This window comes from Lactuca virosa, chromosome 4 (assembly GCF_052849685.1).
Source record: "Lactuca virosa cultivar CGN04683 chromosome 4, Lactuca_virosa_CGN04683_v6, whole genome shotgun sequence".
Taxonomy (NCBI): Eukaryota; Viridiplantae; Streptophyta; class Magnoliopsida; order Asterales; family Asteraceae; genus Lactuca; species Lactuca virosa.
Genome location: NC_136429.1, coordinates 6,046,963 through 6,064,143, shown reverse-complemented (window position 1 = coordinate 6,064,143; position 17,181 = coordinate 6,046,963). Strand labels below are relative to the sequence as shown.

The 17,181-nt window shown below is 39.2% G+C and overlaps 1 long non-coding RNA gene across 1 annotated transcript; it reads left to right on the top strand.

The window, feature by feature from the left end:
* Positions 1–1,832: 1,832 nt before the first annotated feature.
* Positions 1,833–8,262, top strand: LOC145109786 (uncharacterized). The gene is made up of 2 exons (XR_013709207.1): positions 1,833–2,101; positions 8,101–8,262. It is a non-coding gene; the product is annotated as an uncharacterized LOC145109786 (long non-coding RNA).
* The last annotated feature ends 8,919 nt before the right edge of the window (positions 8,263–17,181 follow it).

Sequence of the window (17,181 nt, the reverse complement as noted above, 5' to 3'; positions counted from 1 at the left end):
TTACTATTACAATTGCTGTTATGATACTATACATGAAGTCCTCCACCCCCGGACGTTTCCGCCATCCTTGGTTTGGGGGTGTGACAGATTGGTATCAGAGCGCAGTTTATAGTGAATTAAGTATATCAAACCACATAAGATATACAAACTATAAACACAATTGGGACTAATAGTCTCTGATTTGTGCATTTTTCAAATAAATATACTTTTAGAAAATAAATGATTCTTTTTATTAAAAAGGTATAAATACATGCATACATGCTCACATAGTGTCATAACTACAACAACATAAAATAAAAGAAGAGGAGTTGTACATTATGGGTATGCCTTGGTATATGTAAATCAAGTCTGGGAAGGATATAGCCTGATCAACTATATCTGTCCGGGAATTGACTTGCATATACCGGGGGATGGTCAGGATGGACAACAAATCTAACAAACTCGTCTTACCGCTAGTACGCCTCATTCACGAAGCCGGTCTATAAGGGGGGTATAAGGTTGTTGCCTATAAAATGGCAACTTAATGGGTGTCCACTCTCACCCACCGCTTCCTTGATCGGTGGAGGGTCGTTAGCCGAACGGGTAAGACAAGGACTTATAAATTCTCATTAAAAGTATGATGAATATTATAAAGTAACTAAATGCTTTAAGAACTCAAAACTAAACATTTACAAATACTATAGGAGTATTTTGTGTTACTATAATAAAAATATTTTATACTTTCATTTTACCTCATAACCCAATGTATTGGGTCAATAAAAAGTATAAAATCGTATGTGTCGTAAACATACCGGAAAACAACATAATAATATACTTTATGTATAAAAGATTTCTCTCCCTATAAATACACTTTTACTAAAAGTACATTGGTTTACGACTTATGACAGAACCATGCCGCCAAGAAGAAGACCAAGACCTTCCAGCAACACAGCAACACCTCCTCCGCCGCCGCCTCCACAGTTTGATCCCGCGATGTTCCAGGCTGCAGTAACAGCAGCCGTAGCGGCCGCAATGTCACATATAGGGACCAACGGAGCTGGTGGTTCGGGATCGGGAGCTACACACTCTAACCACGGAGACAGTACGTGGCGTGCAAAAGAATGTTCATACAAGGACTTCACAAATGGCAAACCCGACAACTTCAATGGAAGCGGGGGAGTCATCACGTTGATGCAATGGTTTGAAAAGACCGAAGTAGTCTTTCAGGTGTGCTCCTGCCCCGAAGCGAGCAAAGTTAAGTTCGCAACCTTAACCTTCACCGGCCGGGCCCTTACTTGGTGGAACTGCCGGGTTAAGTCACTTACTCTCGAAGTGGCTAGCTCCATAACCTGGGCAGAACTAAAAACGTTGATGATGAAGGAGTACTGCCCGAGAGGTGAAATTCAAAAGCTGGAACAAGAACTCTGGAACCTCAGGATGACGGGCTCTGACCTTGAAACCTACACCACCCGATTCAATGAATTGGCTCTCCTCTGCCCAACAATGGTTACTCCGGAGGAGAAAAAGGTGGAGCGATACCTTTGGGGACTGTCTCTCCACGTGCAAAGTAGTGTCCTGGCTTCAAGGCCAACTACTTTTGACAGTGCCAGGGAGCTGGCACAACAACTTGTTGACCACCGAGCCGGTCATAATACTACAACCACCACCACTGATAAATCAAAAGGGGGAAACAACAAAAGGAAGTTCTGGAACGAAAAGAAGAGCCAACCAGCACAGGACCCCGCTAAGAAGCAACAAATTGTTGCTGTCCATGCTGCCACTAATGCTGCCACTACTGCTACCACTCCAGCACCACCGAAGCCATATGCGGGAAAACTACCTAAGTGCAACAAGTGCAACTTTCACCACAATGGTGCTTGTAGGGAGATGCACTGTAACAACTGCGACAGGAAGGGGCACACTGCTCGTTTCTGTAAAGCGCCGGCTCAACCAATCAACCAAGTCGCCAGTACGGGGGCAACCCAGACCTGCTACAACTGTGGAAACGCAGGTCACTTCAAAAGAGACTGCCCCAAAGCACAAGCCCCTAATGCTGGTGGAGTAGGAAGAGTCCTGGCAATAGGACACGGGGAAGCAGTCGAGGATCCCACGGTGGTTACCGGTACGTTTCTCCTCAATAACTCTTATGCATGCGTACTATTCGATAGTGGAGCGGAGAGGAGTTTCGTGAGCCACCAATATAAACATTTACTTGAACAAAATCCCCAATCACTAAAGGATACTTATGTAGTAGAAATGGCAAATGGGAAAGTAGAAAGCACTAGCGATATATACTCAGAATGTACTCTCACTCTAGACAACCATACATTTAAAATTGACCTGATGCCAGTCACCATAAAAAGCTTCGACGTAATCATCGGGATGGATTGGTTAGTTCCTCACCGTGCCGACATTTTATGTTACGAAAGGGCCGTTCGCCTCAATCTACCAAATGACGAAACCCTTCTCATCTATGGTGACAAACCTAGTGCGAATTTACAAGTCATCTCATGCATCAAAGCCCAAAAGTATCTCCGGAAGGAGTACCACGCCTTCTTAGCCCATGTAGTAGACAAGAAACAAGACGTGAAAGACATCAAGTACATCCCCGAAGTGTGTAACTTCCCGGATGTGTTCCCAGAGGATCTTCCTGGTGTACCACTCGCACGACAAGTCGATTTCAGAATTGACTTAATACCCGGAGCTACCCCCGTAGCCAGAGCTCCATACCGCCTCGCACCATCAGAAATGCAGGAGTTGTCCAGTCAGTTGACCGAGCTTTTGAACAAAGGGTTCATCAGACCAAGCTTCTCACCTTGGGGAGCACCAGTCCTTTTTGTAAAGAAGAAGGACGGATCCTTTCGCATGTGCATCGACTATCGGGAACTAAACAAGCTCACCATCAAAAACCGATATCCTCTGCCCCGAATCGACGACCTTTTCGACCAACTCCAAGGAGCAAATTTCTTCTCAAAGATCGACCTAAGGTCAGGCTACCATCAACTACGAGTTCAAGAAGAAGATATTCCCAAAACTGCATTCAGAACTCGCTATGGGCACTACGAGTTTGTGGTGATGTCCTTCGGTTTAACAAACGCACCTGCGGTATTCATGGACCTAATGAATAGAGTGTGTCGACCCTACCTAGACAAGTTTGTAATCGTATTCATCGACGATATCTTGATCTACTCGCGAAGCGAGGAGGAGCATCGCCTACATCTACGCCAAGTGCTAGAGACGCTAAGAGCGGAGAAGCTTTATGCTAAGTTCTCTAAGTGTGAATTCTGGATTAGAGAAGTGGATTTCCTTGGACATGTGGTAAGTGAGAAAGGCATACATGTGGATCCCTCCAAGATCAAGGCAATCGAGAATTGGTCAGCACCCAAGACGCCAACCGAAATTCGACAATTCCTTGGGCTTGCTGGCTACTATCGAAGATTTATACAAAACTTCTCCAAGATTGCGAAACCACTCACCACCTTGACGCAGAAAGGTGTGATATTCAAGTGGGAAAATAATCAAGAAACTGCTTTCCAAACGTTAAAACAAGCCCTATGCAGCGCACCGATCTTGTCTCTCCCAGAGGGAACCGAGGACTTCGTAGTGTACTGTGATGCTTCGAATCAAGGCCTCGGATGTGTGCTCATGCAGAGAGGGAAGGTTATCGCGTATGCATCGAGACAGCTTAAGACGCACGAGGTTAATTATACTACGCACGACCTGGAATTAGGAGCAGTGGTATTCGCTTTGAAGATCTGGAGACACTACCTCTACGGCACGAAATGCACTATCTTCACTGATCACAAAAGTCTTCAGCATATCCTCAATCAGAAAGAGCTCAACATGCGACAGAGGAGATGGGTGGAGTTGCTGAATGACTACGAGTGCGAAATTCGTTATCATCCGGGCAAGGCCAATGTAGTGGCCGATGCTCTAAGCAGGAAGGAGTACTCGGGCCGCCGAGTAAAATCCTTAACAATGACAATCCATTCCCACCTGACCATACAAATCAAGGAAGCTCAACTGGAAGCTTTGAAACCAGAAAAGGTGGCAGGAGAGACATTAAGGGGAATGGATAAAAACTTAGAAGTCAAGGAGGATGGAGCACGTTATATCATGAACCGGATTTGGACACCGAAGTTCGGTGGACTCCGAGATGTCGTCATGAATGAAGCACACAAGACTCGATACTCCATCCATCCCGGGTCGGATAAGATGTATCTGGACCTCAAGAAATTATACTGGTGGCCGAACATGAAAGCTGAGATTGCTACCTATGTGAGCAAGTGCCTGACTTGCGCTAAGGTCAAAACCGAATACCAGAAACCATCCGGGCTATTACAACAGCCGGATATACCTGAGTGGAAGTGGGAACGAATAACAATGGACTTCATAACCAAGCTGCCTAAGACATCAGGCGGTCTTGACACAATATGGGTAATTGTAGACAGATTGACCAAATCAGCACACTTTCTTCCAATAAAAGAAACCGACAAGATGGAGAAGCTGACTAGAACGTACATCAGAGAGATTGTACGACTCCATGGTGTGCCGATATCCATTATCTCCGATAGAGATAGTAGATTTACCTCACGGTTTTGGCAGTCTCTACAAAAATCATTGGGAACTAGGCTTGACATGAGTACGGCCTACCACCCACAAACCGACGGACAGAGCGAGCGAACCATTCAAACGTTGGAAGACATGTTAAGAGCTTGTGTGATAGACTTCGGTAAAGCATGGGATACCCATCTACCGCTTATCGAATTCTCCTACAATAACAGCTATCATACTAGCATCAAAGTCGCTCCATTCGAAGCTCTTTACGGTCGCAAATGCAGATCACCCCTGTGTTGGGCTGAGGTGGGGGATACACAGCTAGCTAGAGGGCAAGTCTCTAATAGCACTCTCACCGGTCCAGAAATCATCCGCGAAACCACCGAAAAGATCGTACAAATTCGAGCACGACTTAAAGCCTCAAGAGACCGACAGAAAAGCTACGCGGACAAGCAGAGGAAACCCTTGGAATTCCAGGTGGGAGACCGAGTCCTTTTGAAAGTCTCACCCTGGAAAGGCTTGATACGCTTCGGAAAGCGTGGGAAGCTGAATCCAAGATACATAGGACCTTTTGAGATTCTCGCTAGAATCGGCCCCGTAGCTTACAAACTCAATCTACCCCGCGAACTTAGTAATGTGCATCCTACCTTCCACGTCTCGAACTTGAAAAAGTCCCTATCCGATGAGACTCTCATTATTCCACTCGAGGAAATCGAGATCAATGAGAGCCTCAACTTCGTGGAAGAACCTGTGGAGATCATGGACCGGGAAATCAAACGAACGAAACAAAGTCGTATTCCCATCGTGAAGGTACGTTGGAACGCTAAACGAGGACCCGAATTCACCTGGGAACGCGAGGATCAGATGAAACAAAAGTATCCACATCTCTTCCCAAACTCTTGAAATCCCAGTCAAAATGAAAATTTCGGGACGAAATTCCTTCTAACGGGGGGATGATGTGACAACCGTCAAATTTCGGTCAATTCAAAGTCAACAAGTCAAACCGGTCAACTCCAATAACCCTTGTATGCTAGGGTTTACGTTATGTAATCACTATACAATTCGCTATTTTAATGAGAAATCATCATTTGGAAAGTTCATGTGTTTGATTTTAGCCTTAACAATGCTAAACAACAAACCAAAGCGATAAAACACTATTGCACAATCATCGGGATTGTGTAAGACACTAAATCATGGCTTAACGGGGTTTATGGACCTTTCGTTGCGAAGCCGGACACTCAAAAAGATCACAAACGAAACCTCTCACAATCTCTTTCACTCAACCTCTCTCTATTAAAATCTCTCCCGAATCTCTCCCAAATCTCTCTCAAAAGTTCCTTTAATTTTTTGTAATCATTCGGGCCATCCCGACCCTTAACTGGGTCAAAAACCACTTGAAACGGGGTAAAATAGGCTTAAGGACCCAAAACTGAAGCTTCAGGACCGAAGTCCCTGTCATAAAGGAAGACGACACACATTTGTCTGTCGTAAACTTACGACTCGCGTGTTTAGGACACGCAATAAGTATCAAGGAAGCCCCTGTCATAAAAGAAAAGGACATGCATGTTTGCGTGTCATAATTTTTCCGGTTTTTCGACTACGACTTCGTTTTAACTTCGTTTTTCATTATTTTAACGTGGGATTTTCACCCAAAACTTTATTTTATAAACTAAGGCCCCAAAATATATAAATCTCCAGGGTTTTTATAAAAATGTATTAAAAGAATTGGTGGTTGGACTAATTATTGAGGGAATATTTGCTTTTCCTTATTTTATGACAAAAGCAAGCCACCACCACCTCACTCTATGATCATCCACTCTTTCCCACTACTCCTTGTCTCCTTAGTGGACCTTTACAACCAATCTCCAGCTCTTCCCACGTTCTAAGAGCTGGAGGATTGATCCTCTCTCCTCATTCTCCATAAAAACTCTTTCATTCTACACTTAGCAACCAAGAACACTCTCCAAAATTCTCTCATCTTTTCTCTTAACTTCAAGAACTTCAAGGCTTTCTCCAGGGATTTCTTTCTTCAATTAGTAAGTATCTTCATCATTCACATAATTATTAAACTCCATTCTACTCAAATCATTGATATCTTACACAAATTCCATCTTATTCGGTGTTAGATTCTCGAATCATCAAGACATCTTCTTAGTGTTCTTGGGTTGAACACTTCCTCTATCTCACTTTCATCTACTGAAATCACATAAGGTGAGTTCATACCCATACATTTACATGTTTTTCTTAAGTTTTAAGGGGGGAATACAAGTAAAATCATCAAGAACACAATTAAACTTTTTCTAACAGATTGCATCAGAAAAGATGGACGTTAATCACGGACTGTTTTGGTCAACTTAAAAATTTTAGTTTTCAAAACTGTTTCAGGTGCAAGTAGTTCAAACTCTTAGATTTAAAATGACTACTTGCACATCTCCAAATGATTTTTCTACAATTAATGGTGATTTTTACAAAACTGCCTGTCATTTCAGAGGCAAACCCGGACCAGTCTGTGATTATGAACATTTTCACCTCTGTTAGAGATCACTAAAAATCATGATAAAATTCACGAACAAACTAGACTCATATTCCAAACTCTCAAAATTTGCAGATTTGGATTTAGAGCTGTGATGATTTTTCTATAAATTTTCTAAGAACGGTAACAGAAACTGTTTTTAACGAAAAGTTGCTGTTAATTTCATTTCACCTTGTAACATGTTGAGCAAGGTGTATATCTTTATGTGACTATATGTGACTGCAATATATGATATTTTATCTTAATATTTAGACACACATCAGTTTACAAATGGATTTGGTCATATAAAATATAAAGAATAACAAGTGATTATAATCAAAGTACAATCGATACATTCAAACATTAAATAAACTATTTTGAATATAGTTTGCATACATTACCACGTACTACCCTTGGTTGATAAACCATAATAGGTATAGTTTATGATACATTACATAACACATACATTTAAAAAGGGTACATTTATACAAAGGATATTTTCATTAAGCAAGGTACGGCCATACGGTACCAAGTTTTCATAACACGTAATTCCGTTAATGACTTTGTGATACATTTACTTCAACTTACCATTAAGTCCTGTATTGTAACCAGAGTCTCCTTGAGGGAGAGCGTGATACTTGTGTATAGATCTATATTGGGTTTGACAAACCCACACCTAAACTGCATGCAACAGTTAGACCGATAGGTCTGGGGTGACAAATGTCATAACATTTCCGACGCCTGAAGAACGTCGTTTTAGGCAACCGTGGTCATAGTATGGTTATAATAAACTCACATAAAGTATTAACAAACATTGGAATTTACGGGGACTTCATTAAAATTTAACGAGTTTATGTCGATTTAAACTTGCATTGTTTTACTATAAATATGACAAATTACTTGTACATTTCGGTCTTTGGGTTTTAAGACTACATTTACACATTAAGGAAAATATTGGATTTTTCTAACACAAATACTACTTTTACAAATGAAAAGCTTATGAACTCACCAACCTTTGTGTTGACACTTTTTCAAACAACTTGTATTCTCAGGAAATCATTAAACAGGTAATCAAGTGCTTTTGAGGATGGGACGCTAAGGCGTCTACTATTTCATATTTTATCAACATATTGTAATTGATTCGTAAACATGTAATTCATACAATGATGTAATTTTTTTTTCAATTATATATATGTTGGTTGTGTTTGCTTGAATTACTATTACAATTGCTGTTATGATACTATACATGAAGTCCTCCACCCCCGGACGTTTCCGCCATCCTTGGTTTGGGGGTGTGACAAATACTGGGATATCATGAGTTCCTTCAGTTTGTCCCAACCCATGGCGTTTGCCACTGGCAGGGTTAAGGACTTGACCCGGCCATTCCACCAGGTTAATGCTTTGTTGAGGAAAGTGCAAGCGGCGTACTTCACTTTGTTGGATTCGGAGACTGTGCAAATCTCGAATATGTACTCAATCTTTTCAAACCATTGAGTCAGAGCAATAACACCTCCTTTGCCGTCGAAAGATGTAGGTTTTGCGTTCATGAAGTCCTTATAGGAGCACTCCTTTTGGTGTCCCCGACCACTTTCCTGTAATTGAGGATGCACACCACTTCCCTGACCACCGGATCCACCGGAATTTATTTGCGACATGGCAGCAGCCACTGCAGCAGTAACAGCTGCCTGAAACATGACAGGATTAAATTGGGGAGGAGGCGGGGGTGGAGGAGTGTCGTTGCTTCTCCTGGTAGATCTCCTTCGGGGAGGCATCTTGATCTGAAATGACCAAGAAAGAGGAGGATGGAATTTAGAGATATGAAGCAAGGATATATCTCATAATAATTTTTAGAGTGTTCTACTAAGCGATATGACAGGAAAATTACTTAAAGTAAGTAAACTATCGCTAAGGGAGGAATGAGTAGTAACACTCGGAACGGATTTCCATGAGGTATTTGGTTCGGACTAAAATACTCCCATAGTATTTTATGTTGAATGGATATTAGGTAAGTTATAGGCCTGCTGTACACCACAGTCACTCCCAAGCACATGTTGGCCGTGTCTCGAATGAATATAGTTGATCAGGCTATATTGACCCTAGACATGACTACATAACTGCCCAGGTTTAACCACAGTGCACAACACCCAAATTACTTATGCTTTGTTCTCTTCAAGATACAGATTTCGGTACTCGGGTATACTTGTATACTTTTATAAAAATACTTATATTTTTAAAAGCATACTTTTAGTTTAGAGCACTTAGGCCCCTTAGTGTTTATAGTTGTATACCATGTAAGGTTCGGTATACTTAGTTCACTATAAACAAGGGCTCTGATACCAATCTGTCACACCCCGAAACCGATGGTGGAAACGTTCCGGGGCGGGGTGACGTCATGTAGAGTATCACAACCAATGTACATAGCAAGCATAGTAAACACAACCATTACATTACATGAGAAAGTTTTATATTTGTTTGAAAATAAAGTACTACAAGTTTTCTTAGATACATTGGTTAGAACAAAAGTAAAGACGAGTCTTCTATATGCTCCGTCTTCTCAAAAGTTAATAGGAGTACCTGTCTATGGATGCCCTGAGAATACAAGCAGTTTTAAAATATCAGCATAAAGCTGGTGAGTTCATAAGCGGTTTGTTTTCTGGAAAAAGATTCAGTTTCCTTTAGTTTCATGAACAGTTGATATCCAAGAAAATCCCGTATTTTCTTATGAAAATAGTTTGGTTATCCCTTTGTTACACAATTTGAAATAAGAAAATCCTGCAAGTTTCTTTATGAAAATATGGTTTGAATTCTCGTTAGAAGTACCATACAACCTTGTTTATGAAAAGTTACGTTATCCCAAGAAAACCCTATGTTTTCTTATGAAAAGTATTCGTTGGTTATCGATTCTGAAATGATGTGTACAAGTATCTACCATACTTGTATCGATTAGGTGAAGCATACTGAATGACTGGTATCCCGTGGTAAGCATATTAGTTTTGACACGTACACACAACTAATAAGTAAGTAGTGAACTGGTAGTAATCAAAGACAGTTATTACTAGGAGGTTAGTTCACTAGGTTCGTTATTACTTTATCAGTAAATCTCCATTATCTAAGTTGCGAGTTCCATAACCATACGATAGACTAGATATGGCAATAAGTAGTCCATCATCATTTTATGACTTTCGTCACCCATGGACCTGATGATCCAACTGTAGCTAGCAGCAGGGTGCGGGGTAGTCAGCCCCGTATAGATCTATACACTCGAGTCACGCTCTCCCTCAAAGAGATTCTGGTTACGGGAGTAGTCCTCCACTCTCGTATTCCATGTGGAGTGTTACCGAGGACGTGTCTCCAATCATAAGAATAATGAACTTTACAAGTAATAGTATAGAAAATCCCGGTTTATGAAATGACATGAAATCCTTGTGAAATGTAAAAATGTAACATTTTATAATGAGTTTCACAATTGGTTTTGAAAACTAACTCCACGAGTTAGACGGTTGGTTAATACGGATTTCAATGTTTAAATCATATTGAACATGTAGTATTGTTATACGAAATAGTAGATTTGAGTACAAGTTTCCTTGTACTTTTGCTTGTATTCCCCCCCTGAAAACATGAAAAACACAGAAAATGGTGTAGGGGTATGAACTCACCAGACGAGAATGTGCCGATTTAGATGCTAAGTATCAGTTTAGGGCTTGAACACGCGTGAGGTTCCTATACAACATGAAGAGATACATAATTGTATCTAATTAGACTTTGATTTACTAAGATAGTAGGATAATACACTCCGAGGCACGAAAACACTTCAATTCAAGTGTTAGGGATGGTACGGGTTGCATCTAAGGAGTGTAGGGCCTAGATAAGGTGTTTACTCTTCAAGTGTAAACCCTTAGGGGAGTTTACGGTCCAAAGACAACATCCCCCATGAGTTTACGGCCGTAAACTCATGGGTGTGGTGGTTTGAGTGATCCAAGGTCTCATCTTGCACATAGGAAGGATCTAGGGTTGATTCGAGGGCTTAGGAAGTGATCGGGACATGAAATGGCCTAGGAATTTGGGTTTACGGTCCTTAGACCACCCTTGGGGAGTTTACGGTCGTAAACTCATGGGTTTACGGCCGTAAACCCACCCTTGTCCATGTTTGTCCATTTTCCAAGTGTTTTGGTGGTTTGTAGACCATTCATGCAAGTTCTAGACTCAAATACAAGCCATGCAAAGTGTTTGGAGCATTAAAACACCCTTGGAAGGTGTTTACGGTTTTGGGAGATGTTCCCAAACCGTAAACTCAAGTTTATGCTCAATTGGACATGTTTTAGGGTTCTAAGATCATCTAAGAAAGTTTCAAGGCCATTAGACATGCATTGGAAGGGTTAAGGAGCATCAAAACCCCATGAAAGGGTGTTTACGGTTCTTGAACATTCAAGAACCGTAAACTCATGTTCATGGCCAAAAATTCATGATCTTGTGGTTCTAACTCCATGCATGTAAGGATCTAAGCATTAGAAGAGGTTTGGAAAGGTTTTGGGGCTTCAAAACCCCCATTGAAGGAGTTTACGGTTTTTGGGAGGCTCCCCAAACCGTAAACATGAGTTTTTGATGCATTTGAGAGTTTAAGACATGGATTTGCATGCATGCTAGGATAAACAACTAGTTAGGAAGGATCACTTACCAAATTGGAGCTTGAAAGTGAAGATTTCTTGAGAGGATTCGATTTCTAGAGAGAGAGTAGAGAGAGAAAGTTCAAGTGTGGGAAAATCTCAAATGGTGGTCACTCCACCCTTTTATGTGCCTAGAGTTAGTGACCCGGTGGGAATACACCCAATACGGACATTAAACGGAGCTTAATATTTTACCCGGGTAAATGACCATTACCCGTATTAGTCGTAGTCTAGAAATTTTCAAAAGATTATTTAGATTGTTTTCACCCAAATAAATATTTCGTTTCGACACATAGGAAATTATAATAATTTCTCTAAATGAATTATTTAATTTGAAAGTTAACGGAAAAAACCCAAAATAAAATAAATTTTATTAACGGCATGGGTTATGTTAACGGAATATCTTTCGGGGTGTCATAGCTGGCACACCTGTTCGGAATTAAAAACTATATTTCCAAGATCGACTACGTTCTACCAGAAGCCGAGCTGCTAGCTGAAGGGCCCATTGATGAGCCGGTTCTAGGGTTTGTTTACAAAACAAGAAAGACAAACAAGAAGGACTTCTTCCGAGTCCTTGACAAACACCTAGTTCCTACTAGAGCTCTTAAAAAGTTTATTGGTCGTGCATCCAGGTCTGATGCTCCTCGACATGTCAAGGCAAAGTTTGTGAGTCAATTGCAGTGGTATATCGAAGTTAGAGATTGGTTATTCATAGCATACACTTTCATCAAGGAAGAAGCGAATTGAGATGACCAGATTGCTAAGTTCACTTAGGGGGAGATTGTTAGAACTTGAAAGTGAACCTCTAGCAATATCTAACATTTTGTCAGTTCCGAAGTCATCCTCAATTCCAAAACAGAAGTTGGTGCGGAATCAGTATGAAGTTTGAAGAATAGTTTGTGTCAGGAAAAGAAGTTAAGATACTCCCAATGAAGTGAAGGCATTCCAGAATGAAAGTTGTTTCCGGAATATTAGTATGTCCGGATCAGTTTATTGATTGTATTTGTCTTTTAGTTTGATTTAACATGTCATAGGACCTAGTCTTTTTGTCTAACTTAGATAATCAGAGTGTCAGAAGTAACTCTATTATCCAATCCTATGTATGTATTCGGTCAGTACGATGTAATCAATTCTCCTATTTAACGGAGACTTTAATGTTAAATCAAAAGATGGATTGTTCAAACAAAAATAACATTATTCCAGTTTTCTTCATCTTCTATTCTCTCTTAAATCATTCACTTAAATATTTCTTTTGTTCTTCATATATTGTCTTTACTTTGATCATTATCTTATCTCTTCATTAATATCTTGAATACTTTGTTGAATGCATTAACTCAGACTTGACTGGTCTTGTCAGACTTGACTGGAACATTCCTTAGTAAGCACACATTGATCTTAAGCATTAACTCAAGGTTTGAGTTTTTCGAACCTTGTCCCGGCACATCAGATCATCTTGTTTTCATAGTGACCCTAATTGATCTGACACATATGTTGATTGTTGCTGAAGTAGAAATGCTTAAGATCACAAGTGAAGAAAAAGTGTTTGAAGGATCAAATTACAAAGTTTCCATGGACATTGACAATGGTGGTCCAAAAAATATTTCTCTTCCCAATGGAAAGGGATCGGCCAAGGTCAAATATTTTGATCATATGGTAAAGAGAAATGCTAGTTCTGAGATAGTTCCATGTGGTAACCCTAAAATGTCCATATGTTTCTATTGCCAATTTAAGGGACACTGGTTGTGAAGCTGACCAGACTACCTGAAAGATATTAAAGATGGTAAAGTCAAGTCGTGTGACTCTACTTCAGGTACATCAATTATCTAACTCCATTATATTAATAAGTTCCTATTCATAGACTCTTAATACATGATGTGATGATCACACTTTGATGGTATTGAAGGATCTAATCGAAAGAAGGAAGCTTAAGAAGAGTGACATGAATCTGATCGTGAGATATGGATTTCGGTCGCATGGTTCGATGATCAGATTTTGGAAGCTACTACTTAGGAGTTATGATAATTTAATAGATTGCTTAGGAAATGTATAGAAACATTGTTTTCATTTTATGTATTGTAAGGACAAGTTCCATTTTTTTGTTTTTATCAATAAAATTGAAATATTCTGTATATATAGTTAGTTTACTTTATATTTCCTTGTAATGACATCTATGAAAGTGTTGGTTACATTTCTATAATTAGCAATATTAATTGTGGATTTGATTCTTATTATTTCACTTGTGGTAAATGTCATAATTGACTAAGTGATAAAGAATTCTCATCACCCAAGTTCCAATTGGATAGAAACTTGGAGTCATACAATTCGAATTGTGTGATGTATGAGAATATTGATCTTTGGAAGATTATGACTAATTCATCGATCACATGTTTTATGTGAGTCAAAGTGAAGGACTAATGGATCTAGTACGTATTGATATGGAACTATTCAGATCCACCACAATGGATGCTAACTATATTCGTCATGATTTACTGATGTTTCAGTAAATATGGTTGTTTTTATAAGATTAAACATAATTGTTATGCTAATGGGAGCATGATTGTTATGCTAAGTGCTGCAAGTTGGCAATACTATTTGTAGGAAACAAAGTTTACAAATTTGCAAGTTTAAAAGTTTGGAAATTGTTTCGCTATAGTTAAACTTAAGGGAGAGGTCACTCATACTTCGTTTCGAATCTAAAAGTTTAGATTGAAGGATTTAATAGTACTTAGTCTTGGATATATATATATATATATATATATATATATATATATATATATATATATATCATGTTGAAATGATTCAACATAGGAAATTCGATATATGAAAATATTATAGCAAGAGACCGATCAGATATCAGGTCTTTATGTAAGACATTATGAATCGAGTCTCATATGTTTCAGATATAGGATCAATTACATATGCTATAATATTCAGTTGTTCTGATTTTTCCAAATTCCATGGGCATTGAGAAGGAAAAAGGACTAGAATTTTGTGTGACTAAACGTTGTTAAACAACTATCAAGAACATTCTGAGGTTTACTAAAGATTGGTTTCTTGTGGACAATTAGAAGTATAGTGTTGTTTGGAAGGACTATAGTGACATATTTTAGACTGGGATTATGAAAATGTTTCCATAGTGGGAGTTGATTGTTAAAATCTACATGTGAGTTGGAAACCTTAATGCAAGAAAGGTGTTCAAGTAATATACCTTGAATTTGAGATTTCATGGAATGTTTTAGTAACAATGATCCAATGGAACATTCTGTAATATCCTTGGCTAACTTTTGTGACTTTGAAGCATCAACATCACAGAAGGACAAAGCATGTAAGGTTGCAATTCTAACACATTTTAGTAGTAACAAGAATTTGGAATAGTGAAATGTGCATCATTGGAATAGTGTCCAATCGATCTGTTCACAAAGGAAGGACCATAGAGAGACATAGTATGCATGTTCATGACATGGCATGACTGATGTTTAATTTAAGTGGTTAGTTGATTACTCGAAACATTATACAATGAATAAAGTCTTAATTAACATGGTGATTAAATAATAAGAGTTTTATTTATATTCAATAGTTTTGAGACCATAGTTAATTAGGTTATTATTGTGCTTCACTTTGCATGTTTTGCTTCCTGAATAATTTGATTATTCGAAATTCCACAGTCGCTCGTACTTTTGGAAGTAAGTAGTGAACTAAGACTGTCATGAATTGAATTGAATACATGGTTATTATTGTGTTTCACTTTTCACGTTTCAGCTTTATTGTTGGTTGGATCGAATTCACAGCTAACTACCTGGGGTATGATGTCCCCCCTATGGTGATTTTAGTATGATCCCTAGGTCTGTTCCTCTAAAGTTTGAAGATCCATCAGTGAAGAGTGTCCATCTTCCCATGCTTTCTTCTTTTTGAAGTTCCTTGCTTTCCAAATCTGCTTCAGGTTGTAGATCATCACCGAAATCAACCACAAAGCCTGCTAGTTCTTGTGATTTTATTGCTGATCTTGGTTCATATTTGATGTCATATGTTCTCAGCTTCACAGATCACTTTGCCATCCTACCTGACATTTATGGCTTTCACATAACATTCTTAATGGGATAATTAGTTTCTACATGTATAGTATGTGTTTCAAAATAATGTCTTAGTTTTGTGGAAGCAGTCACTAATGCAAGTATTATTTTTTCATGATCGGAATACTTGTCTTAGGATCCAAGAGACTTTTACTTACATAGTAGATAGGATGTTGGTCCCCGTTAAGATCCTTGGCTATAACAACACTTATAGTGTTAGGGGATACTGAGAGGTATAGGAGGAGTGGTTCCCCATCTAGTGGTTTCACCAATAAGGGTGCTGAACTTAAATAATTTTTAAGTTCCTGAAAAAGCGTATTCGTGGTTTTTGGTCCACTCAAACTTTTTGTTTTTCTTCAAGATGTCGTAGAAAGGTTTGCACATATCTGAGGATCTTGAAATGAATATGTTAAGTGCTGCTACTCTTCCTGTTAGTCTCTGAATATCCTTTGTCGAGGATGGGGATCTTAAATCGATGATGGCCTTTATTTGTTCTAGAATTACTTCTATTCCTATTTTAGTCACCATGTATCCAACGAATTTGCCTGATCTCATTCCAAAATGGCATTTGGAAGGATTCAGATTCATGTTGTATTCGTCTAGTATGTTGAAGGCGTATTCAATATCCTTGAGGTGATCTTTAGATTTCTTTGATTTTACCACCATGCCATCGATGTAGACATCCATGGTGTCCCCCAGTTTGTCCTTGAACATCTGATTAACTAGCCTTTTTGTACGGTTCACCTGCATTTTTAAGGACAAAGGCATATCATTATAGCAATATATACATGTCGGGGTTATGAACGCGGTATTCTCCTGGTCAGATGGTTCCATCTGAATTTTTTGGAACCTCACTGATGCATCGATGAACGTTAGTAGTTCATTACCAACAATAGCATCTATCATGGAATCTATGTGTTGCAGGGGGATAGGATCCTTAGGACAAACTTTGTTAAGATACGTATAATCCACACATACTCACCATTTTCCATTCTTCTTTTATACTACGACCACGTTGGCTAGCCACCTTGGAAACTTCACTTCCTTGATCATCATTGTCTTAATAATTTTTTCTACTTCTTCTTGGATGATATGATTTCTCTCAGGCGCAAACTTCCTTCTTTTTTGGTGTATTGGTCTGAAAGAAGGATTAATGTTAAGTTTATGAGTTATAATATTTTTGTCTATACCTGTCATATCATCATGCTTCCAGGCGAATGTTTTGCTACTATCTTTTAGGTACTTTATTATTTCTTGCTCGATCTGTTCTGGTATTGAGGATCCTATGAGGGCTTTGGATTCAACATCCTTGAGGTTCAGGGCACTTCCTTTACATCCTACTCTCTTGTTTCTAGCACACCTCGTCCCCCCTGCTTTAAGTGCTATTATTGTCGTGGTA